Raw genomic sequence first — 24501 nt, 5'->3', positions numbered from 1 at the left:
CATTAGCATGAACTATTATTGTTGACATCACCCAAAGGTGAATACATTTGGAGGCAACATTATAAGCCCCCATCTTTCTATGTGTCTGATTAAAACTTCATAACCACAAGTATTGCGTGAGTGTTAGCAATTGTAGAAGACTATATGATAGTTGAGTATGTGGAGTTTGCTATTCCTGAAAATAAGATGAATTGCTATTGTTTTGACGACTAAGAATGAAGTTTGCTAGTTTTCAAGAATGTTTATGGTCTATGCTTTGACATGTGAATTGCTTATTACTTTATCGTGAGAAGTTTTATGAGATGAACTACTGTTATGACATATCATGATGCTAGTAAAGGTGATTGAAATTATCATTGATCAAACTTGTGCACCTCTAGCATTCACACTTCATAAATTCTTTCTTTATCATTTACCTACTCGAGGACGAGTAGGAATTAAGCTTGGGGATGCTTGATACGTCTCCAACGTATCTATAATTTATGAAGCATTCATGCTATTTTATTTGCTGTTTTGAATGATTATGGAATTTATTATACACTTTTATATTACTTTTGGGACTAACCTATTAACCGGAGGCCCAGCCCATATTGATGTTTTATTGCCTGTTTCAGTATTTCGAAGAAAAGGAATATCAAACGGAGTCCAAATGGAATGAAACCTTCGGCATCGTGATTTTTTGGAAGATTATCATCCTGGAGGCCTGGAGATCAAGTCAGAAGATCCTCGAGGTGCCCAGGAGATAGGGGCGCCCCCCCTACAGGGCGCGACCCCCTGTCTCGTGGACCCCTCGAGCACCCCCCGACTGACTTCTTTCGCCTATATATTCCCACGTACCCTAAAACCATCGAATATCAAGATAGATCGGGAGTTCCCCCGCCGCAAGCCTCTGTAGCCACCAAAAACCTCTCGGGAGCCCTTCCCGGCACCCTGCCAAAGGGGGGATCCTTCACCGGTGGCCATCTTCATCATCCCGGGTGCTCTCCATGACAAGGAGGGAGTAGTTCACCCTCGAGGCTAAGGGTATGTACCAGTAGCTATGTGTTTGATCTCTCTCTCTCTCTCTCTCTCGTGTTCCCTCTATGGCACGATCTTGATGTATCCCTGATGTCTACTACACAACCTTCTTCTTGTAGACGTTGTTGGGCCTGCAAGTGCACATGTTTGTAGGACAGTAGCAAATTTTCCTCAAGTGGATGACCTAAGGTTTATCAATCCGTGGGAGGCGTAGGATGAAGATGGTCTCTCTCAAACAACACTGCAACCAAATAACAAAAAGTCTCTTGTGTCCCCAACACACCCAATACAATGGTAAATCGTATAGGTGCACTAGTTCGGCGAAGAGATGGTGATACAAGTGCAATAAGGGTGGTAGATAAAGGTATTTGTAATCTGAAATTATAAAAACATCAAGGTAACAAGTGGTAAAAGTGAGCGTAAACGGTATTGCAATGATAGGAAACAAGGCCTAGGGTTCATACTTTCACTAGTGCAAATTCTCTCAACAATAATAACATAGATAGATCATATAACAATCCCTCAACATGCAACAAAGAGTCACTCCAAAGCCACTAATAGCGGAGAAACAACGTAGAGATTATGGTAGGGTACAAAACCACCTCAAAGTTCTTCTTTCGGATCAATCTATTCAAGAGTTCGTACTAGAATAACACCTTAAGACACAAATCAACCAAAACCCTAATGTCACCTAGATACTCCATTGTCACCTCAAGTATTCGTGGGCATGATTATACGATATGCATCACACAATCTCAGATTCATCTATTCAACCAACACAAAGTACTTCAAAGAGTGCCCCAAAGTTTCTACCGGAGAGTCAAGAACATGTGCCAACCCCTATGCATAGGTTCATGGGTGGAACCCGCAAGTTGGTCACCAAAACATACATCAAGAGGCACATGATATCCCATTGTCACCACAGATAAGCACGGCAAGACATACATCAAGTGTTCTCATAAAAGACTCAATCCGATAAGATAACTTCAAAGGGAAAACTCAATTCATCACAAGTGAGTAGAGGGGGAGAAACATCATAAGATCCAACTACAATAGCAAAGCTCGGGATACATCAAGATCGTGCCATAGAGGGAACACGAGAGAGAACACGAGAGAGAGAGATCAAACACATAGCTACTGGTACATACCCTCAGCCTCGAGGGTGAACTACTCCCTCCTCGTCATGGAGAGCGCCGGGATGATGAAGATGGCCACCGGTGAAGGATCCCCCCTCCGACAGGGTGCCGAGAAGGGCCCCCGAGAGGTTTTTGGTGGCTACAGAGGCTTGCGGCGGCAGAACTCCTGATCTATCTTGATTTTCGATGGTTTTAGGGTACGTAGGCATATATAGGCGAAAGAAGTCGGTCGAGGGGTGCTCGAGGGGTCCACGAGACAGGGGGCCATGCCCTGTAGGGGGTGGGGGCTATCTCCTGGGCTCCTTGAGGGTCTTCTGACTTGATCTCCAAGCCTCCAAGATGATATTCTTCCAAAAAATCACGATGCCGAAGGTTTCATTCCGTTTGGACTCCGTTTGATATTCCTTTTCTTTGAAATACTGAAACAAGCAATAAAACAGCAATATGGGCTGGGCCTCCGGTTAACAGGTTAGTCCCAAAAGTAATATAAAAGTGTATAATAAACTCCATAATCATTCAAAACACAAAGTAATATAGCATGAATTCTTCATAAATTAAAGATATGTTGGAGACGTATCAGCATCCCCAAGCTTAATTCCTACTCGTCCTCGAGTAGGTAAATGATAAAAGAAAGAATTTATGAAGTGTGAATGCTAGAAGGTGCACAAGTTTGATCAATGATAATTTCAATCACCTTTTCTAGCATGATAATATGTCATAACAGTAGTTCATCTCATAAAACTTCTCACGATAAAGTAACAAGCAATTCACATGTTAAAGCATAGACCATAAACTTTCTTGAAAACTAGCAAACTTCATTCTTAGTCATCAAACAACTGCAATTCATCTTACTTTCAGGAAGGGTCTATGTCAGAGCTTTGATTTAGCAAACTTCACATACTCAACCATCATATAGTCTTCTACAATTGCTAACACTCACGCAATACTTGTGGTTATGAAGTTTTAATCAGACATAGAGAAAGATTGGGGCTTATAATGTTGCCTCCAAATGTATTCACCTTTGGGTGATGTCAACAATAATAGTTCATGCTAACGTACATCCAATTGGATATATATATCAGGATCACCCTAACACAAAGTGCTTGCCAAAGGATAAAATGAAAAAGGGAAAGGTGAAGATCACCTTGACTCTTGCATAAAGTAAAAGACATAAAGTAAAAGATAGGCCCTTCGCAGAGGGAAGTAGAGGTTGTCATGCGCTTTTAGGGTTGGATACACAAAATCTTAATGTGAAAGAATGTCACTTTATATTGCCCCTTGTATATGGACCTTTATTATGCAGTCCGTCACTTTTATTGCTTCCATAACAAGTTCGTACAAAGCTTATTTTCTCCACACTAATAAGTCATGCATGTTTAGAGAGCAATTTTTATTGCTTGCACCGATGACAACTTACTTGAAGGATCTTACTCAATCCATAGGTAGGTATGGTGGACTCTCATGGCAAAAACTAGGTTTAAGGATATTTGGAAGCACAAGTAGTATCTCTACTTGGTGCTAGGAATTTTGGCTAGCATGAGGGGGAAAGGCAAGCTCAACATGTTTGAATGATCCATGACAATATACTTTAACTGAGATGCGAGAAAACATAACCCATTACGTTGTCTTCCTTGTCCAACATCAACTCTTTAGCATGTCATACACAATGAGTGCTCACAATTATAAAAGATGTCTATGATAATATATTTATATGTGAAATCTCTCTTCCTTCAATATTCTTTCATGAATTGTTCAAATGACCAATACAAAGCTTGCTAACCGTCAATAAATTTACAACCTCTACTTCTTAGATGTGAAGTCATTACTCCCCATGGGATAAGAAAATGAGACATATATAATTTCAGATTTATGACAATCAACTCATTCAACCATTTACTCATAGGATATAAGTGAAGCACACGAGTAAATGACAAACTACTCCAAAAAGATATAAGTGAAGAACAATGAGTAGCTAAATAATTATACAACTATGCAAAGACTCTCTCTCAATAAAGAATTTTAGATCTTGGTATTGTATTCAAGCAGCAAGCAAAACAAAATGACATTGCAAGGATAGCAAAACTCATGTGAAGAAGCAAAAACTTAGGCTCAACCGATACTAATCGATAGTTGTTGAAGAAGAAAGGTGGGATGCCTAACGGGGCATCCCCAAGCTTATATGCTTGAGACTTCTTGAATATTATCTTGGGGTGCCTTGGGCATCCCCAAGCTTGAACTGTTATGTCTCCTTAATTCCTCTCATATCATGGTTTCTCTTCTTTTTATCAAAAGCTTCATTCACAACAAACTCAACAAGAACTCGTGAGATAGGTTAGTATAAGCCAATGCAAAACCTTATCATATTCTACTGTAAAAAATCACTAAAATTATTATTCAACATTGAATACTAAATGCCTCTGCATATTTAATACTCCCATCCTCAAATAGAATCATTAAACAAACAAACATATGCAAACAATGCAACCATAACAGCAATCTGCCAAAACAGTACAGTCTGTAAAGAATGCAAGAGTATATATACTTCCCTGACTCCAAAAATTATATGAAAAATACTAAGCTGTAATAAATTTATCAGATCTTAATATGCAAAAAGATTCAACATTATACCATTCTCTGAATTTTCTAGGGAATTTTTGCAACAGAGGTAAACTTTCTGTTTTCAAACAGCAACATGTATAATTGCAAAATAAGCATGGCAAAGGCTATCCTTGACATTTTTATTGAAAATAAATATGCAAAACATTATTCTAACTAACAGCAAGAAAATAATAACAAAATAAAATGACGCTCCAAGCAAAACACATATCATGTGGCGAATAAAAATATAGCTCCAAGTAAAGTTACCGATGAACGAAGACGAAAGAGGGGATGCCTTCTGGGGCATCCCCAAGCTTAGGCTCTTTGTTGTCCTTGAATATTACCTTGGGGTGACTTGGGCATACCCAAGCCTAGGCTCTTTCCACTCCTTATTCCATAGTCCATCGAATCTTTACCCAAAACTTGAAAACTTCAACCACACAAAACTCAAAACAAAACTCGTAAGCTCCGTTAGTATAAGAGAATAAAACCACCACTTAGGTACTGTAATGAACTCATTCTAAATTCATATTGGTGTAATATCTACTGTATTCTAACTTCTCTATGGTTCATACCACTTAATACTAGCCATAGATTGATCAAAATAAGCAAACAACACATAGAAAACAGAATCTGTCAAAAACAGAACTATATGTAGTAATCTGTATCAAACGTATACTTATGGAACCCCAAAAATTATGAAATAAATTTATGGACCCGAGTCATTTGTCTATTAATCATATGAAAAAAGAATAAACCTAAAATCACTCTCCAGTAAAAAATGGCAGCTAATCTCGTGAGCGCTAAAGTTTCTGTTTTTCACAGTAAGATCACATAAACTTCAGCCAAGTCTTCCCAAAGGTTCTACTTGGCACTTTATTGAAACAAAAGCTATAAAACATGATTACTACAGTAGCATAATCATGTGGAAACACAAAAACAGCAAGGTTAAATATTGGGTTGTCTCCCAACAAGCGCTTTTCTTTAATGCCTTTTTAGCTAGGCATGATGATGGCAATGATGCTCACATAAAAGATAAGAATTGAAACATAACGGGAGCATCATGAAGCATATGACTAGCACATTTAAGCCTAACCCACTTCCTATGCATAGGGATTTTGTGAGCAAACAACTCATGGGAACAATAATCAACTAGCATAGGAAGGCAAAACAAGCATAACTTCAAAATTTTAAGCACATAGAGAGGAAACTTGACATTATTGCAATTCCTACAAGCATATGTTCCTCCCTCATAATAATTGTCAGTAGCATCATGAATGAATTCAACAATATAACCAGCACCTAAAGCATTCTTTTCATGATCTACAAGCATAGAAAATTTACTGCTCTCCACATAAGCAAAATTCTTCTCATTCGGAATAGTGAGAGTATCATAAGAGACTTGAACACTAAAAATTGTTTCCACATTAAAAGTGTAACGTTCAGAAAAAGGGTAATCATAATCATGACAAGATTTGTAAATATAATCATCACTACTTTTTATAGCATAAGTTTCATCACAATAATCATCATAAGTAGCAACTTCGTTCTCATCATAATCGATTGAAACCTCTCCCAAGATAGTGGAATCACTAAATAAAGTTGACACTCTTCCAAATCCACTTTCATATTCATCACAATAAGATTCAAAATCCTCCAAAATAGTGGGATCAATACTACCTAAAGTTTACACTCTTCCAAACCCACTTTCATCAATATAATCATCATAAGTAGGAGGCATGCTACCATCATAACAACTTTGCATATCAAAACTTGGGATGCTAAAAATATCATCTTCATTAAACATAGCATCCCCAAGCTTAGGACACTCATTAATTTCAGCAAATATATTCTCAAATATTTCATCCTCATCAAACATAGCTTCCCCAAGCTTGGGCCTTTTCATATCATAAGCATAATCACTCTCATCGTTAAAAATATGGATAGCACCAATAGTAAAGCAATTATCATCATCACAATGAGTAGTAGGAGCAACATCATTTGGGAGGGATGCCTTTTTACCTTTGTTGCTCCTTCTTTTATTTTTCTTCTTCACATTATGTGTGGGTTCAACCTTCCTTTTTGTGCTCCTTATTGACGAGATTGGTTGAATAGAAAGCTCCTCCTCGTTGCCTGATTCATCATAAGAAATAATAGGAGGATATTGGGAAGTCTCTTCCCTTTCATTAGTATTCTCATCATCTTCTATTTGCTTTCTTTTCTCTAGGTAATTCGCAATATAAGGATTTTCAATGCAATTCTCCGCACAAAACATATAAATCTTTTCTAGATCAATATCAAGGAATTTCTTATGGGCAAATTCTGGAAGATCCTTAAGTAAACGTTTCAATTCTTCATAACCCGAAAGTAAACTAAGTTCATTGTAATGTGCAATGGAGATCAAATCATCACAATTTTTGGACACGATTCAATCATGAAACAATTTGCATTGGAGATGTAAATGACCACGTTCATTGCAAAGTTCACAAGTATGACAAAGGAATTTTAAATTTTCAGCAATCACATCTAGCCTTTCTTGCAACCATTTAGTTTCTAAATGCTTATGCCTCTTGCAATAAATATCTTTTCTATTAGGTGTGTTCATGCAAACATGCACTCCACAAAAGTTGACATGCTCATAAGAGATATTTTCATCATGACTAGAGCAATCATCATTAATACTATGGATATTCAAGGAGTTCATACTAACAACATTGCAATCATGCTCATCAATCAAAGATTTAGTATCAAGCATTCTAATGCATTCTTCTTCTAGCACTTGAGCACAATTTTCCTTTCCATCAAACTCACGAAAGATATTAAAAAGACGAAGCGTACGAGACAAACTTAACTCCATTTTTTTGTAGTTATCTTTTATATACTAAACTAGTGATAAAACAAGAAACAAAAAGATTCGATTGCAAGATCTAAAGATATACCTTCAAGCACTCACCTCCCCGGCAACGGCGCCAGAGAAGAGCTTGATGTCTACTACACAACCTTCTTCTTGTAGACGTTGTTGGGCCTGCAAGTGCACAGGTTTGTAGGACAGTAGCAAATTTCCCTCAAGTGGATGACCTAAGGTTTATCAATCCGTGGGAGGCGTAGGATGAAGATGGTCTCTCTTAAACAACCCTGCAACCAAATAACAAAAAGTCTCTTGTGTCCCCAACACACCCAATACAATGGTAAATTGTATAGGTGCACTAGTTCGGGGAAGAGATGGTGATACAAGTGCAATAAGGATGGTAGATAAAGGTATTTGTAATATGAAATTATAAAAACAGCAAGGTAACAAGTGGTAAAAGTGAGCGTAAACGGTATTGCAATGATAGGAAACAAGGCCTAGGGTTCATACTTTCACTAGTGCAAGTTCTCTCAAAAATAATAACATAGATAAATCATATAACAATCCATCAACATGCAACAAAGAGTCACTCCAAAGCCACTAATAGCGGAGAACAAACATAGATATTATGGTAGGGTACAAAACCACCTCAAAGTTATTCTTTTGGATCAATCTATTCAAGAGTTCGTACTAGAATAACACCTTAAGACACAAATCAACCAAAACCCTAATGTCACCTAGATACTCCATTGTCACCTCAAGTATCTGTGGGCATGATTATACGATATGCATCACATAATCTCAGATTCATCTATTCAACCAACACAAAGTACTTCAAAGAGTGCCCCAAAGTTTCTACCGGAGAGTCAAGAACATGTGCCAACCCCTATGCATAGGTTCATGGGTGGAACCCACAAGTTGGTCACCAAAACATACATCAAGAGGCACATGATATCCCATTGTCACCACAGATAAGCACGGCAAGACATACATCAAGTGTTCTCGTAAAAGACTCAATCCAATAAGATAACTTCAAAGGGAAAACTCAATTCATCACAAGAGAGTAGAGGGGGAGAAACATCATAAGATCCAACTACAATAGCAAAGCTCGGGATACATCAAGATCGTGCCATAGAGGAAACACGAGAGAGAACACGAGAGAGAGAGAGAGAGATCAAACACATAGCTACTGGTACATACCCTCAGCCTCGAGGGTGAACTACTCCCTCCTCGTCATGGAGAGCGCCGGGATGATGAAGATGGCCACCGGTGAAGGATCCCCCCTCCGGCAGGGTGCCGGGAAGGGCTCCCGAGAGGTTTTTGGTGGCTACAGAGGCTTGGGGCAGCGGAACTCCCGATCTATCTTGATTTTCGATGGTTTTAGGGTACGTAGGCATATATAGGCGAAAGAAGTCGGTCGGGGGGTGCTCGAGGGGTCCACGAGACAGGGGGTCGTGCCCTGTAGGGGGGGGGTATCTCCTGGGCTCCTCGAGGGTCTTCTGACTTGATCTCCAAGTCTCCAAGATGATATTCTTCCAAAAAATCACGATGCCGGAGGTTTCATTCCGTTTGGACTCTGTTTGATATTCCTTTTCTTCGAAATACTGAAACAGGCAATAAAACAACAATATGGGCTGGGCCTTCGGTTAATAGGTTAGTCCCAAAAGTAATATAAAAGTGTATAATAAAGCCCATAATCATTCAAAACACAAAGTAATATAGCATGAATGCTTCATAAATTATAAATATGTTGGAGACGTATCAATCCCGAGCTTTGCTATTGTAGTTGGATCTTATGATGTTTCTCCCCCTCTACTCTCTTGTGATGAATTGAGTTTCCCCTTTAAAGTTATCTTATCGGATTGAGTCTTCTATGAGAACACTTGATGTATGTCGTGCCATGCTTATCTGTGGTGACAATGGGATATCATGTGCCACTTGATGTATGTTTTGGTGACCAACTTGTGGGTTCCGCTCATGAACCTATGCATAGGGGTTGGCACATGTTCTTGACTCTCCGGTAGAGACTTTGGGGCACTCTTTGAAGTACTTTGTGTTGGTTGGATGAATCTGAGATTGTGTGATGCATATCGTATAATCATGCCCACGGATACTTGAGGTGACAATGGAGTATCTAGGTGACATTAGGGTTTTGGTTGATTTGTGTGTTATTCTAGTAAGAACTCTTGAATAGATTGATCTGAAAGAATAACTTTGAGGTGGTTTCGTACCCTACCATAATCTCTTTGTTTGTTCTCTGCTATTAGTGGCTTTGGAGTGACTCTTTGTTGCATGTTGAGGGATTGTTATATGATCTATCTATGTTATTATTGTTGAGAGAACTTGCACTAGTGAAAGTATGAACCCTAGGCCTTGTTTCCTACCTTTGCATTACCGTTTATGCTCACTTTTATCGCTTGCTACCTTGCTGTTTTTATAATTTCAGATTACAAATACCTTTACCTACCATCCATATTGCACTTGTATCACCATGTCTTCGCCGAACTAGTGCACTTATACAATTTACCATTGTATTGGGTGTGTTGGGGACAGAAGAGACTCTTTGTTATTTGGTTGCAGGGTTGTTTGAGAGAGACCATCTTCATCCTACGCCTCCCACGGATTGATAAACCTTAGGTCATCCACTTGAGGGAAATTTGCTACTGTCCTACAAACCTGTGCACTTGCAGGCCCAACAACGTCTATAAGAAGAAGGTTGCGTAGTAGACATCACCCCCCTCCGACCTCGAGGTGAGACTAGCCAAATCTCCATGTAAATATGAGTCCTATAAGATATTTTGAAATGTTTTTGCTCATATTTTCAACCATTGAAATGTAATGGCCATCAAGTTTGAATGCTCATATGAAGTAGATAAAAACATGTATATTTCCTTGCCGGCAAATTTCAGGCGCTCGATATGTCCTTTTTTAGAAAGATAATTAAACGGTATTTTGGGTTGACTTTAAGTATGTCGAGTCTCCACCATATATGAGAGGACGAAGAATCCCGACTGTTGTCATGGGGGTAGCTTCTCCTTCGTTCCCGTGTGCTAGACAATTTGGTGTAATGCACTCGGGAACGAAAGGAGGAGCTACCATCACCGACAGTCGCAAATGTCAGAGAGGAATCAGTGAGGGAATCTCCACCATATATATATGAGAGGACGAAGAATACCGACTGTAGTTGTGGGGGTAGCTTCTCCTTCATTCTCGTGTGCTAGACAATTTGGTGTAATGCACTCGGAAATGAAAGGAGGAGCTACCATCACCAACGGTCGCAAATGTCAGAGAGGAATCAGTGAGGGAATCTCCACCATATATATATGAGAGGACGAAGAATCCCGACTGTTGTCGTGGGGGTAGCTTCTCCTTCATTCTCGTGTGCTAGATAATTTGGTGTAATGCACTCGGAAATGAAAGGAGCTACCATCACCGACGGTCGAATATGTACACCAAGAGTTTTCAAGAAAAGACTCGACAGACCGATAGTCAACCCGTGATGAATAATAATGATCTAACTTAGGTTTTTTAATACATATATTTAATTGTACAAGTTTAATATTTGAATTATGAACATAGGAAATGGCATACTCAGACGATGAAAACCGCCCGGGGGAGTGTGACTGGTGCCACGATGACCGAGGTATGTGCGACAGGTTCCTTCAGCTGGACGATGATCAGCGCTTCAGCATTAAGCTCGAGGAGACCTTCGATGTTGAAACGGTACGCAATGACGACGAGTGTTTTTTCGTAATTAAGCATGACTCTAACTATTTCAACGTGTACTTTTCATCTTTTACAATTCGACTAGCTTATCCCATGCTATGCAAGACGCTATGTCTTGGAGAGGATGGGTTTTGAAGACCATGGAAGTATGGAAACAAAGAAAATTCACCTAAAGACCCATCATGGTATGGATTTTGAAGTAAATCTGTACAATTCTGAGAGCGTAACCCATTTTGGTTGCAAGAATTGGAAAGCACTTTGGGAGATGTATGATTTTTATGAGGGTATGCTTGTCACCATGGATCTTGGTGATCCTGACACCGCTGAAGACAATTTGGACATTTGGGTCCTTGTTGATACGCTTCCAATTCTTCCCCTATGTGAGCTTCTCAAACATAGTTATTAAGTAATTTATATTGTTCATTTCAAAATAGTTGACATCTTGTTTTCATTGACAGCTTATTTTCATTCTTCAAAGAATGTGCGGAAGATGGTAGACAAAACCCACTACACCGATGGCTCCGAATTAACTTATCAGGAGAAAAATCATCTGATCACATTTTGTACTAATCTTGAGAATTACAATATCTACAATCAAACTCCTCAACATTATGGTCAATACGTGACACTAGTGCACATATTGAACTACGGTAACTACCGTGGAGATACCCTGGTAAGATTTTTTACTATTACGACATCCGTGCATCTTTTGCATACTTATAAAACTAGTACATCATTGCTAACTACGAAGTTATTACTATGTTTTTCAACAGATAATCCCGAATGATTGTGTGCCTCATCTGATGTATCAGCATGGTCGCCTTGATGTTTTGAACATACAACCAGGTCATCCTACGAATCTCAACTGTCCATACTGGATTTCTAAAAGAAGTGGAGACATGACACTCAAAGAATGGAAAAAATGTATGGACAGTCATAATGAGGTTCTTGGAAGCAAAAGGAAGCGAAGCGCAAGAATTGGAGACAGGATGATCTCCATTCTCCATAATGGAGAGTCAGGGTCTATATTTTTTTATGCTATTTTACCTTAAAGATGGTATTTAGGTCCTACCTAATACTGATGATCATGTGCTAAGAACAATTAAGTAGGGTTGGTTCGATGACTATGAGGATGATGATCGTATGACTTGTTATTAATAACGAGTAGAAGTTGTATGATGATGATTAGTAGGACTTGTTATTATGCTGATGCATGATGCGAGCATGAAGAGTTATTATTTATCAGTGGGTGAAATGAACATGGATTGGATTGAAGTGGAGGCAACATGCATGTGGTGCATGTCGAAAGTAGTACAATCCAAACTTGATCAAGTTAGGATTAGTATTACTTTCGACATGCACCACATGTTGCCTTCACTTCAATCTAAGCCATGTTTAGGCATAGCAGTAGCATTGGTAAACCAATCACGGAGATAAGAGAGAACACTTCTCTCTATTAGCTAGCTAACAACCTAAGTTAACCCCCAAAACCCCTAAACCACTCCCTTTAAAAAAACAAAAACCTCAGCTCATGTCAGCTGCTGACGCGTGGATGCCTTTTGGTCCCGGTTGGTGCCACCAACCGGGATCAAAGGCCCTCCTGCCTGGGCTCGCCGCAGCGGCCACGTGGAGGCCCATCTGTCCCGGTTCATGTAAGAACCGGGACTAAAGGCCTAGGGCTTTAGTGACGACCCTTTATTCCCGGATCCACAACCGGGACAGATGGGCCTTATGAACCGGGACAAATGGCCCTTTTTCTACTAGTGGGAATAGCCCCTGCCATGGCCGACGGGCTCAGCGGCCCCCCTCCCCTCCCCGCACCGCGGTCAGCAACCCAGCAACCACTTTCCTTTCGAGGTAATAGCATCCCAGGTCCCTGTACTTGCACAACATGTGATGTTTAGTCCTTATAGTTGAAAAAGTGGATTATTTCATCCCTGAACTTGTCATGGAGGTGCAAGTTTAGTCCTAGGCCAATCACAACCCGCCAAGTGGATGCCAAGTGGACTAGCTGGTCAGCACACAACATTTTGCACTTGGGCCCCTGCCTTCTTCCCTTATCAACTCACTGCATCATAGGGATCTAGTCTGGTTCTCCTCTGATGGCCGGCGCACTCCACCGACGTCTCCTCCTACTCACCTTCCTCACCGTCTCCGCTCGCCTTCCCCGCGCCGCGGTCGTACGCCCCTTCGTGCTGGTCCTCTCCGGCGAAGACTTCCTCAAGGACCCCTCTGGCGGCGTGGACCCCTCGCTGCCCTCCGCTGACGGTGACAGCAAGGACTGGGATGACTTCGCCGACGACTCCCCCGCCACCGCCCCCCTCCTCTCCCCGTCCTCCCGAATCCCCCTCCTTGACCCCACCACCTCTCCCCATCGGGCGATCAGCCGGACCCACCATCAGATGCGCTCTTCGTCGTGGGCCTACGCGCCATGATCTCAGCGGCATCCTCCGGGGACGAAGCCGCTTTCTCCACTGCGTCCGTGCAGATCGACGTTGCAGCCGCTGGGGGACACCCCGGCGCACAGTCAGCGCTGGCGTTCCTCTCCGGAGCTGGAATGACGCGCCCGGTGTCCCGGTCGCGCGCACATTCCTGCTGCACAAATTCGCCACCGACGCAGGAGACCTCCAGTCTAAGATAGCGCTCGCCTACGCCTATTTTCGCCAGGAGGTGAGGTGATTCGGTTTGATTGTTTGCTTGGTCATGCAATTAACTAATTTTAATGGTGATTCTGCGATTGTGGGATTTTGTATGGGGGTTAGTTATCTATCTTGCATTGAAGGGATAAGCCTCGCATGATTAACATCAGACATATGTCAAATTTTGTCTCCATGGGTTCTTTTACTCAGTGTTTTAGAACGTTTTTAGTCTTTAGCTTGGTTTTGTTAAATTTATAAGTGGTAGCCTATTGTGTTGTTAGTCAGTACATGTAACTTATAACATGATTTCGATTTTGCCTCCAATGTTGCAGTAAATTTTTTTAAGGGCGTGTGATATTATGTTTAACTGGCCTTCTGTCTTTATCATCTTCTGAGCTGTAGTAATAGGGCCATGTTTATTTAGGACCAATGTATGTATTCCCGTGAATAACTATATAGCAGTCTGATCAAAACAACACAAATCAGGCCGATGAAGTTCAGTTGTATTTTTTCTCTTTTGACCATGTAGTTTTTAAAATGCTCCGAAAGTCCTCTGGTATGCAATTAAGGCTCACATACCAATGCCCTTGTACATACTACTAGACTCATATATCTGCCAATATTTTACTTTTATATGATCTAAGTAAGAATGTCAAGGTTTGTTTTGTTGTTGGTGTTCAAGTTTGTCGGTTAGAGGTATATATCGTGCCAATGTTCCTACTATAAAAAGTTGTTGTCTTCCGTATGGCATATGTATCTCAATAGTGGGGATATCTGTTGCACGGTTATCTTGACAACCGCTATGTTTTGGTTGGATGAAATAAAGGAAAAGGGTATAGTTTTTTCTGCTTGATCAAACATATATATGTCATTAATCTCAGCTCATGTAGCTTCCTGCCGATTTATGTCATTTCTTTGGCTTGCTTGTCTTTATTGTGCAATCTTTGTGTCATTTCAGAACTTTATTGAAACACATGAGTGCCTTACTATCGTTGTTTCAGTTCTATTGTCTAGTCTGAAATCTGGTGCTTCGATATCTGATCTAGGTATGATGTGGCATTACTACATCTTCTAATTATCTTTGCTCTGGTTTTGCCACTGCACTTTCAATCGATATATATGGTCTATGCAAATGATTTGGACTGGCTGGCACACGTTTGAGTTTGGCTCGATGTTATTGCTAATATTGGATATTTGTTGACTTGAACTATTTGCTTTTACATATGTATGAAGAGGCTGTGACACTATATGCCGAACTTGCAGAGGCTGCGCTGACAAGCTCCTTAATCTCGAAGGAGCCACCTGTGATTGAACCGGTTCGGCTACACAGTGGAACTGAAGAAAACAAGGAGGCCTTGAGGAAGTCCCGTGGTGAGGATGATGAAGATTTTCAAATCACAAAGTACCAGGCACAACGAGGCAATGCTGCCGCAATGTACAAATTAGGGCTTCTGTACTACTATGGACTACGAGGACTCAGACGTGATTATGGCAAATCATATCATTGGTTCTCCAAGGCTGTGGAGAAAGACGAGCCACATGCTATGGAGCTTATGGGGGAGATCTTTGCTAGAGGTGCTGGAGTGGAAAGAAACCACACCTTAGCTGATAAGGGAAGAAGGCAGGGGCCTAAGTGCAAAATGTTGCGCACTGACCAGCTAGTCCACTTGGCATCCACCTGGCGGGCTGTGATTGGCCTAGGACTAAACTTGCACCTCCATGACAAGTTCGGGGATGAAACAATCCACTTTTACAAGTACAAGGACTAAACCATCACATGCTTTGCAAGTACAGGGACCTGGAATGCTATTACCTCTTTCCTTTCTCCTTATTCTAATTCCGTCCAGTTGGATCCCTGCGGTCATACTCAGGTTACTGAATATCCTTGAAAAAGGTTACTGAACTGTATTTTGTTACATCATTGTACTTCTAGATTGTGTCAACTAGACCACGTGATGGTTCTTCAACCAGATCCATGAAAATTTCTGGCTGACAGTTAAAGTCAAGCAAAGCACAATATTTTTGCATACACTCTGATTCTCTTGGTATATGTTCCTAGTATGGGCCATTCAGTTCAGAATCTCTTCAACATGATCTTGATTTGCATTTGTTCCTTTCCTATAATTGGTCAAGCAGCGGATTCACTCTTAGTATTGGGCTATGGGCCATTCAGTTGGTCATTACATGGTTTTTTGTCAACTTATGAAACGTAGAGTGATTCACTGATGAAAATTGAGGACCGAGCGATAACCCAGTCGTATGCGCGTACCCGCACTCGTCTGGGTTCAACTCTCAGTAGACATGGAATTTAGCCACATCAGAAAATGTTATTCCAATCAGATATCAAAGATTGGTTTGATCCTAGTCCGATTGCGAGTTCGAGAGGTAAAGACTAGACTATAACAAAGAAACATGTTGTTAAGGGGACTGCAGGCAAACCAACAGATTTGGCTTCCGTTGTGCACATGTTGTTTTATGCAAGGTCACACCTACTTTCTATAAGATATGACTTTGCCGGTCTCAAGTATTACTTTCACTTATTCGATGGTGTTCATATAGCACATTGTTTTATGGTAATATTCAGTGAAATTTCATAGCACCCTTCCAATTTTCTTTTGTTCATCGGGACATCCATGCAGGGACTTGAACTCATGGACATGACATCATCCCTATTACAATAGATATCCCTGGCCAGCAGAAGTATGGTGGCGCAAAGAACCCGGCCACCGTCTGCTCCCTGCATCGGCAAGCAAGCGACAGAGCTTCCAACAGGAGGAATGCGTGCGTGTTGGACTTATGACACAACTGAAGTATGTACCTCTATTTTGTTATTCTACCTCTTCTCTTATTTTGTTATGTTCTTACAATTCAAACATAGGGTAGGGACCTAGAATACATCCTGTGCGGTTGCCATCAAAGTTTTAGTTGTAGGTTATAGTTACTATCCTTTAGAAATAATCACGAGTTGGTCTACCATTGTTGTCAGGTCCATATCGTGTATGTTCGTTTTTTTCCTTAAAAAAGGGAATGCACACGATATGGATACATCATGCATAACATCGCAAGATGCTACATAAAGGAGGAGAGTCTTACAATACATCCTGCTAAATTATGGTGTGTCTCTAGTACCCAAGGGTCCAAGAGAGTCTTACAATAAAATGCTACATATAACTAAGGAGGGGAGGGTTAAATGACCAAGGAAAGTGCTAAAGCATAAAAATCACACTGTTTCGTTCACCTCATAAAGTTGTGCATTCTTTCATCCTTCTCTGTGTACTCAGAACTTTGTTCTATTTCAATTACACCGAGAAAGCTATCCGTCTTGGTATCATGCTGTATCGAAGGATGTCTCGATAGTTTCCTTAATCTGCTAAGATCCTCAGACACCTCTTTCATCGAGGGCCTATTGTCACCGGACATTTCCAAGCATTGCTTAGCTAGCTCTGCTACCCCTACGACCAACTCCATGTCCTCATGACCTTTTATTTGATTGTCGAGCATATGATCAAGATTGTTCCCCTTCATAGCCAGTAGGAAACTTGATGACAGGCTCCGGTGTACCTCAGGACCATCAAGTTTCAGTGGTACCTGCCCAGTTAGAATCTCCACAAGAACAACGCCAAAGCTATAAACATCGCTTTTGTCTGTCAAGCAACATGTCTGCATATACTCAGGGTCCAGATAACCACATGTCCCTTGAACCATCGTAACGAACTGAGCTTTGTCAGTTGGTGCTAATATAGATGCCCCAAAATCTGATACCTTTGCCATGTAATTCTCATCAAGAAGGATGTTAGTGGTTTTCACATCACCATGTAAAATTGGTGGGTTTGCATAGGTATGTAAAAATGCAAGTCCCTCAGCTGCCTTGTTGACGATCCTTAGAAGAGAACTGAAAGAGAGGTGCAGTTTCCGGCTCTTGCCATGAATAAGATCGAAAAATGTTCCTTTTGCGATGAACTCATATACTAGCATGGGGACCTCCACCTCAACGCAACACCCCAATAGCTTGACAATGTTCTTGTGATTGATCTGGGAAAGAATCAGTATTTCTTTGCCGAATTCCTTCTTCTACCTATCATCAACCAATGCACACCTTTTAATTGCCACTGGAATGATATCCTTAATTATTCCCTTGTACACAGTGCCATGGCCTCCATGTCCAAGAATCTGGCTTTTGTCAAATTTATTTGTTGCTTGTTCCAGTTCTGCTTCACTAAACACTGTAAATGAAAGTCTCTGATCTGATTTCATCTTCTCAAACAATAGCATCCCTCCGTGCTGCTGAAAATACTGTTTTTTGACGTTCGCAAGCTTTCTTCTCACAAATATTGCATGTATGCAGAAGATGATAATCACCAGAACGACAGCGCCGATGCTAATGCCTGCAAAAATCAACATGAAAGGTGTTTATGTTAGTCAAATTGATGCCACAGTGTACATACTAAAAGCATGGTAAAGTTTACTTACTGTGGTAAAATTGGCTAAAGGATCGTGATGAGATATGGTTATACCTTCTTAAAAATGCACGGATGCTTTTATTTTCAAGTTTCACCATTTCATTTCTTTATTTTAAAGCTTCCTCAGATAGACTTGTTGCGTGCCCAACACAAGGAAACACACCACTGTGTGCTTTGCTCGTTGAGCCCTCTTTTACTAAAGGTGATTAATATATATACCAGTTAGCCATTGTTTTCTACACAAGAATTAAGCAAATGCTGGAAACATCTAGTGGTTTACCTATGATTAGGGTGTTGTCTGGGTTACAAGATTTTGTTTCCATTACAAACTTTCTGCCTGGAGAACATGAACAGCGATACCCTCCTATAGTGTTGTGGCATGTTGCAGACTTCGGGCATATACTTGAATTCTTCTCACATTCATTGGCATCTGCAACAACAAAGAACCAAATTATTCGGGCCCAAGTGATTGATTGAATAGGCATATGAGTACGGAGTACCAACAAATGCTAATTTTGAAATGGCATAATGAGTGTAACGTGTGCCATTCTTCCACCAAGCTAAACATAAATTACATTGAAGAGAGAGAGAAAATAAGTTAAATATTCTAACTAGATGTAAGCTAGATGGGGGAAAAAGAAGCAAAACAGATTGTAAACTCAAGTGTTTCCAGCCATCAATATCGGGGCAGACAGTAAGTGACGATATTTTCCTTACAAACTATCAACATGAAAGGATGATGTGCACCTTGTATTACTCCTCATAAAACAATTGTGCATGATCTAAAGATGCACAGGGAGCAAAGAAATGGGCTTGCCTATGCATCCGTCAAAGAGGTAAGGGTTCCCTTCATATCCATCGGCGCAGTTGCATATATACCCTGGGTCATTGGTCGAGTTCACACACATGCTATTCCTGCTATGGCACACGTAAGAAGGCATGTCTCTAGCCACTTCACACGTTGCATTTCCAATCGCCCAGTCCAGCACCAGCGGCTTCTGCCCATTGTCGGTATCATTGTACCTTGTAGTGGTTATGTACTCGGAGCTGGAGCTAAATGTTTGTGTCTCCACCACGGCAGCATAGCTACATGGGTTGAAAAGCGTACTACTGGAATCATCATAAACATCAAAGAAACTGAATCTTGAACGACGCGTCGGCGACTTCGAGGGTGACTTCGACCCTGACCTGTTGCCCTTGTCCGTCTGCACAGGCTTCTTGCCGCCGGTCATGTCGACAGGATCTCCGACGAGGCTCTGATGCCACTTTTCGTTGCAAATCGGCAACTCGCTCGCGCTCACAGAGGTGGAAGAACGATACTCGCACACACGCTGAAGCTTTTTGCGCTGTGCCCAAAACTGGCTCACAGCTTTTCTGTTTTTCTCTTCATCTTATTCAGGGCTTACAACGCGGATCGCCGGCTGACCCGGCTCCATCGCCACGCCGCGCTACGATCGCGCCATCCCACGATCTCCATGGCGTGGCCTAACAAACCCAGCGCTAAACCCTTGGTCGCAGCGTGGACGCAGCACGCCTCTGACCCAAAGTAAATCACAACGATTAAGCAAACTTGATGGGCCTACCAACTAATGTAGCCCACTAACAGAAAAGCAAATATCCTAGCGACGTGATTAACACAACAAATCACCCCCTTAAGCACGGCGCTTCCTCTTGAGCTCGATGATCCCCATCTTCTGTCGCAGCTCCAAGAACCTGACTTGCCCCAATGGCTTCGTCAGAATATCGGCCACCTGCTCACTTGTGCTCACGTGCTCAACCTCAACTTGCCCGTTTTCAACACACTCTCGAATGTAATGATATCTGAGATCAATGTGTTTAGTGCGCTCATGGAACACCGGATTCTTACTCAGAGCTATGGCAGACTTGTTGTCAATCAGCAACCTCCATCTGTCAGGTTCAGTCTCTTGAAGATCAGCCAGCAACCTGCTCAACCAAACTCCCTGGGAAGCTGCAAGTGCGCCTGCAATATACTCTGCCTCGCAAGATGACTGTGCAACTATCCTTTGCTTCTGTGATGCCCAAGAAATCGGACTGCACCCAAGGAAGAAGAAGATCCCCGACATGCTCTTCCAATCATCGACATCGCCGGCGTGATCACTGTCACTGTACCCCATCAATTCAGGCTCTCCGTCAGTATGCTTCTCATATCTCAGCCCATAGTCCGCCGTCCCGCTGATGTACCGAAGTATATGCCTGACGGCCGCCATGTGCTGTGTGGTTGGTGATTCCATGTACCTACTGACGATGCCCACTGCATAGGCAATATCTGGCCTTGTGTTGACAAGGTATCTGAGGCTGCCCACCACGCTACGATACGCAGTGGCATCCTCCGGCGAGCTGCCATCTTCCTTTGACAGGCTGAGCCGATTCTCCATGGGTGTAGAGCGCGGATTGCACCCCTTCAAACCAAAATCCTCGACGATCTTGCGGGCGTAGCTGCTCTGACAGATCGTGATCGCCGTCCTGGACTGCTCCACTTCTACGCCGAGGTAGTACGAGAGCAAACCAAGATCACTCATGCTGAACTTCTCCATCATCTGGGCCTTGAACTCTTTGATCTTGTCAACACGGCTGCCGGTGATGATCAGGTCATCTACGTACACCCCCACAAGCAGAGATGCATCTCCGGCCAGCTTGCGGTAGACGGCGTGCTCGTATGGGCTGCGCTCGAACCCCAGCTCCAGTAGGGTGGCGTCCAGCTTGGAATTCCAAGCCCTCGGCGCCTGTCGCAGACCATAGAGCGCCTTGCGCAGGCGGAGCACGCTCTGGCCGCAATCCACGCCGTCGTACCCCGGTGGCTGCTGCACGTACACCTCCTCGGCGAGATCTCCATTGAGAAACGCCGACTTCACATCCATGTGATGTACTTCCCAGCCGCCGTGTGCCGCTAGTGCGAGCAGAACACGCACCGTCTCCATCCGTGCGACCGGCGCGAACACTTCATCATAGTCAATGCCCTGCCTCTGTGCATAACCCTTTGCCACTAAGCGAGCTTTGTACTTGATAGTGTTACCTTGGGGATCTTTCTTCACCTTATAGACCCATTTAAGGCCTATGGCGTGGTGGCCACTCGAGAGCTCAGCAAACTCCCAAGTCCGGTTCTCTGTGATCGCCTTCATCTCGGTGTCCATGGCCTCCTTCCAGCATGCCTCGCCCAGGGCCTGCTCGACGCTGGCTGGCTCCTCCGCCGCAACGAGGCACAACCCACTGTACTCCAACGTGACAGGCTGGGCGTGCTCGACGGCGTCCTCCACGGTGCGGTACCGAATAGGGGCACCGTCTATGTCGTATGTCTCGCCCGTGGGTGGTGTGACGAACTGCACCGGCGAGGGTGTGGCTGGTACTCCCGGTGTCGGTGGCGAGGGCGTCGACGGTGCAGGCGTGGGTGGAGCTGAGCCTCTAGAGCTGTTTCATGGAGATCTCTGCGGGCCGATCTCACCGGCGACTGCAGCCGGTAACCGATATTTTCTTCTCATCGTGGATGACCATAGCAGGTTCATGTGGGTGGAGATGTTGCGGACAAAGGACCAGGCCCTGGAGTATTTCCGCAAGATCAAGGCGATCTCTGAAAATGAGCGTGGCCTGAAGCTGATGGCCTTCAGGAACGACCGTGGCGGCGAGTTTAACTCCATGGCGTTCGCAAGCTTCTGCAATGAACACGGTGTGAAGCGGTACACGACGGCGCCCTACTCTCCGCAACAAAATGGCGTCGTCGAGAGGCGCAACCAGACGGTGGTGGAGATGGCGCGCTGTCTCCTGAAGAGGATGAACGTGCCCTCTGTCTTCTGGACAGAGGCAGTGAAGACGGCGGTCCACATACTCAATCGATCGCCGACGCGCGCACTGGACGGAGTCACGCCATATGAGGCGTGGCATGGGCGACGGCCAAACATCAGCTACTTCCGCACATTTGGCTGCAGAGTACACGTCAAGCATGTCGGCCCAGGTATTAGCAAGCTCTCTGATCAGTCGGCTCCAATGGTGTTTCTTGGCTATGAGGATGGCAGCAAGGCGTACCGCGTATACGACCTGGCAGCACGCAAGCTGCACATCACCAGGGATGTGGTGTTCGAGGAACATGTTCCCTGGGACTGGAGTGGTGCACCTGACGCGGTGACCATGGGTGCGGCGGCCAGCACGTTCACAGTGGAGTACCACGTCGACACCACTGCCGTCCACTACGACGGCGGGGAGCTGCACACTCGAGCCGCCACGGTCGCTCCTGAAGGCCATCAGCTTCAGGCCACGCTCATTTTCAGAGATCGCCTTGATCTTGCGGAAATACTCCAGGGCCTGGTCCTTTGTCCGCAACATCTCCACCCACATGAACCTGCTATGGTCATCCACGATGAGAAGAAAATATCGGTTACCGGCTGCAGTCGCCGGTGAGATCGGCCGGCAGAGATCTCCATGAAACAGCTCTAGAGGCTGCTCCGCCCTGTACGCCGAGGCTGATGGGAATGGCTTCCTGTGCATCTTGCCAATAGTGCAGCCGGAGCAGACCTGATGCACTTGATTCACTACAGGCATGCCACTGACCATGCCCTTTGTGCCCAGATCATGGAGAGCACGAAAATGGAGATGCCCAAACCGCGCGTGCCATTGCCACGCAGTGTCACCTGAACTTGCTAGCATGCAGACGGGTTCAGTGATGTTCAGTTTCATCACATAGAGCCTGTTCCCTGTCCGCTTGACGCGCACCAGTAGGATCCTTTCCTGATCAAACACACACATCTCGCCATCCTCGATGACAGTCTTACAGCCAATCTCATCAAGTTGTCCAATGCTTATGATGTTGCTACAAAGGCTGGGGATATAATATACCTTGGACAGTACGCGGTGTGAGCTATTTCTGCATTTGAACAGCACGGAGCCCCTGCCTTTGATCTGTACTGACGAGCCATCGCCAAACTTCACGACACCGGTCACTGACTCATCCAGAGTGGCAAACGCGCCGCGATCGCCTGTCATGTGATTGCTCGCCCCTGTGTCCAGGTACCAGCCATTGCGCGGCGTCTCTTGGGGAACCACTTTCTTCTCGTTGAGGTAGACAGGCTGGTTCGTCGGCTCGTACGCCGTGAGTGTCAGGCCACAGCAGACAGCCAAGAGTAGTCCTGGCTCCTCCTCCTGCACTTGCGCCACATTCGCCTCCTCTTGCCGCGGCTTGCGCGGCCTGCGGCAATCCTTGGACATGTGTCCTTGGATCCCACAATTGTAGCAGGCCCCTTTGAAACGGTGCCGCCACTCGACGAGCCCTGTCCGCCACTGGCCGCGCTGCCGCTGGGCGCGGCATGTTTGCCTTTACCGCCGCGCTGACCTCGGCCACGGCCGCCACCGCGGCCGCCGCGGCCCGCGGCCTTCCCACGAGATGATTCGCCTTGCCCTTGCTCCTTCGTGCGCGCCGCCCATTCTTCGGCAGTGTACAGCAGGCTGCCGCCGGCACGCGAGTCACTGTCAGTCCCGTACCGCTCCTCGGCAGCCTTCAGGCGCCCCGTCAGGTCCTCAATGCTCAGCGTGTCGAGGTCAACGAGCGTCTCAATCGTGAGAGCGATCTGCGAGTAGCGCGGCGGCACGACTCACAGAAACTTGCGAACGGCCCTCTCCTCGGTGACCTTGTCGCCAAGGATGTTGAGGCTGGTGATCATGGATCCCAACCGCATTGCGAAATCATCCACGGACTCGCCATCGCGAAACTCGATGGTCTCGAAGTCCCGCGCCAGCGATTGAGCCTTAGCCGCGCGCACGCGGTCGCCGCCGATGCGCATGGTGGCGATTGCGTCCCATGCCGCCTTCGCCGTCGGCTTGACGGCCAGCGTGCCCACCATCTCGGGTGGCACCGCTCCAAGGATGGCCTCGAGCGCCATACGGTCCTCGTGGAAGTCAACGTCACCGTGCTTGACGGCGTCCCAGTAGCCCCGTGCCTCCAGCTTCACCTTCATCAGGAGCGACCAGTCGTTGTAGTTCGTCTTGGTCAGCATCGGTCAGTTCGCCGATCCAGACTCCCGGATCACCTTCTGCACCACCGGCGCCGCCAGCTCGCGGCCGCGGATCGTGCG

At 44.2% G+C, this 24501-nt stretch overlaps 2 pseudogenes; one reads left to right on the top strand and one right to left on the bottom strand.

Annotated features, from left to right (window-relative positions):
* Positions 1–13427: 13427 nt before the first annotated feature.
* LOC119320744 lies at positions 13428–15733 on the top strand (annotated as a pseudogene).
* Positions 15734–17198: 1465 nt separating this feature from the next.
* LOC119320743 lies at positions 17199–19656 on the bottom strand (annotated as a pseudogene).
* Between the last annotated feature and the right edge of the window lie 4845 nt (positions 19657–24501).

The sequence above is a fragment of the Triticum dicoccoides genome, chromosome 6B (assembly GCF_002162155.2).
Source record: "Triticum dicoccoides isolate Atlit2015 ecotype Zavitan chromosome 6B, WEW_v2.0, whole genome shotgun sequence".
In the NCBI taxonomy this organism is placed as follows: Eukaryota; Viridiplantae; Streptophyta; class Magnoliopsida; order Poales; family Poaceae; genus Triticum; species Triticum dicoccoides.
Note: the sequence above shows the minus strand (reverse complement) of the source record. Positions and strands in the feature narration are given on the sequence as shown.